General features: G+C 50.9%; 1 long non-coding RNA gene across 1 annotated transcript; it reads right to left on the bottom strand.

Moving 5' to 3' along the window:
• Positions 1-212: 212 nt before the first annotated feature.
• Positions 213-2385, bottom strand: LOC134984921 (uncharacterized). Its single transcript, XR_010191797.1, has 3 exons — positions 2207-2385; positions 424-502; positions 213-305 (listed from the first exon to the last, which is right to left on the bottom strand). It is a non-coding gene; the product is annotated as an uncharacterized LOC134984921 (long non-coding RNA).
• Positions 2386-2595: the final 210 nt, after the last annotated feature.

Below are 2595 nucleotides of genomic sequence, written 5' to 3'. Positions count from 1 at the left end.
CTCTTCTTCTTCCTCTATATCGTCTGTTTTAATATCAGACAGATGTTCTACCTAAAAAACAAACAAACACTCTAATGACATTTGCATACAGTCAGATTAAACTGAGGTGAAACAGTATAATATCAGTGTATAAGACACACAGCTCCTCTACAGATCATATAGTGACAGTCACTTTTGTATATTGGGGAGACCCTAAATCCCTCCTACCTGATCCTCCTGTGGGATCCTGTGATTCTCCTCTGCACAATCCTGGGAATACAGAGGACGGGGACATCTCTCTGGGGTATCTCTGTTACTGGGTCCATCTGTAGGAGACACACAATGACTGAGTACAGTGTATATATGTGATTATCAGATGATGTGTGTATATAGGAGCCCCCATACCTGCTCTCCCCTGTACAATACATGACAGTGTCCTCTTACCCACTGATGTGAGGTGCCGGTGATTCTCCATCATCACGTCCTTGTACAGACCCCTGTGTTCCTCTATATACTCCTCCTCCTGCATGGAGACACAGTGACATCCTGACACCTTATAGGAACCTGACACACACAGTGATACAGTCATCACCCAGACACGTCCCCTGGTGTTACTGTATAATGTCCCATTCCCAGCCGTCACCTCTCCAGTCATCACCCAGACACATCCCCTGGTGTTACTGTATAATGCCCCATTCCCAGCAGTCACCTCTCCAGTCATCACCCAGAAACATCCCCTGGTGTTACTGTATAATGCCCCATTCCCAGCAGTCACCTCTCCAGTCATCACCCAGACACATCCCCCGGTGTTACTGTATGATGTCCCATTCCCAGCAGTCACCTCTCCAGTCATCACCCAGACACGTCCCCCGGTGTTACTGTATAATACCCCATCCCCAGCAGTCACCTCTCCAGTCATCACCCAGACACATCCCCTGGTGTTACTGTATAATGCCCCATTCCCAGCAGTCACCTCTCCAGTCATCACCCAGACACATCCCTTGGTGTTACTGTATAATGTCCCATTCCCATCGGTCACCTCTCCAGTCATCACCCAGACACGTCCCCTGATGTTACTGTATAATGTCCCATTCCCAGCAGTCACCTCCCCAGTGATCACCCAGACACATCCCCTGGTGTTACTGTATAATGTCCCATTCCCAGCAGTCACCGCTTCAGTCACCACCCAGACACGACCCCTGGTGTTACTGTATAATGTCCCATTCCCAGAAGTCACCTCTCCAGTCATCACCCAGACACATCCCCTGGTGTTACTGTATAATGCCCCATTCCCAGCAGTCACCTCTCCAGTCATCACCCAGACAAGCCCCCTGGTGTTACTGTATAATGTCCCATTCCCAGCAGTCACCTCTCCAGTCATCACCCAGACACATCCCCTGGTGTTACTGTATAATGCCCCATTCCCAGCAGTCACCTCTCCAGTCATCACCCAGAAACATCCCCTGGTGTTACTGTATAATGCCCCATTCCCAGCAGTCACCTCTCCAGTCATCACCCAGACACATCCCCCGGTGTTACTGTATGATGTCCCATTCCCAGCAGTCACCTCTCCAGTCATCACCCAGACACGTCCCCCGGTGTTACTGTATAATACCCCATCCCCAGCAGTCACCTCTCCAGTCATCACCCAGACACATCCCCTGGTGTTACTGTATAATGCCCCATTCCCAGCAGTCACCTCTCCAGTCATCACCCAGACACATCCCTTGGTGTTACTGTATAATGTCCCATTCCCATCGGTCACCTCTCCAGTCATCACCCAGACACGTCCCCTGATGTTACTGTATAATGTCCGATTCCCAGCAGTCACCTCCCCAGTGATCACCCAGACACATCCCCTGGTGTTACTGTATAATGTCCCATTCCCAGCAGTCACCGCTTCAGTCACCACCCAGACACGACCCCTGGTGTTACTGTATAATGTCCCATTCCCAGAAGTCACCTCTCCAGTCATCACCCAGACACATCCCCTGGTGTTACTGTATAATGCCCCATTCCCAGCAGTCACCTCTCCAGTCATCACCCAGACAAGCCCCCTGGTGTTACTGTATAATGTCCCATTCCCAACAGTCACCTCTCCAGTCATCACCCAGACACATCCCCTGGTGTTACTGTATAATACCCCATTCCCAGCAGTCACCTCTCCAGTGATCACCCAGACACGTCCCCTGGTGTTACTGTACAATGCCCCATTCCCTGCAGTCACCTCTCCAGTCAGCAGCTGAATGATTTTGTTGGCGAGTTCCAGGATCTTCTGGTCACTGTGCCTCTCATGTATCAGTGAGTGAGGTGGAGGCACCGTGATGGGGCTTTGGGTTCTGCTCAGTCCACCTGACACACCGGGATGGCTGCTGGGTGTCTCACAATCACCAGATGTCTTCTACACTACTGTGCAACCCAGCGAAATGGGGGAGACATCAAAATCACTGTGACACTCCCAGATCCCCTCCCCTCCCCTGTCATGTCCCTGTATTATTACTGTAGATAGAGCTAACAGACCAGGATGACATAGAAGCGGAAGACTGCGCACGGATAAGAGGGTTGGGAGGACAATTGGCTGGGGTTGGTATAGAAGTGGGCCTTGAGAGAAGTTTT

The sequence above is a fragment of the Pseudophryne corroboree genome (assembly GCF_028390025.1).
Source record: "Pseudophryne corroboree isolate aPseCor3 chromosome 3 unlocalized genomic scaffold, aPseCor3.hap2 SUPER_3_unloc_94, whole genome shotgun sequence".
Taxonomy (NCBI): Eukaryota; Metazoa; Chordata; class Amphibia; order Anura; family Myobatrachidae; genus Pseudophryne; species Pseudophryne corroboree.
The sequence above is the reverse complement of the archived record's forward strand: the minus strand, read 5'-3'. Positions and strand labels throughout refer to the sequence as shown.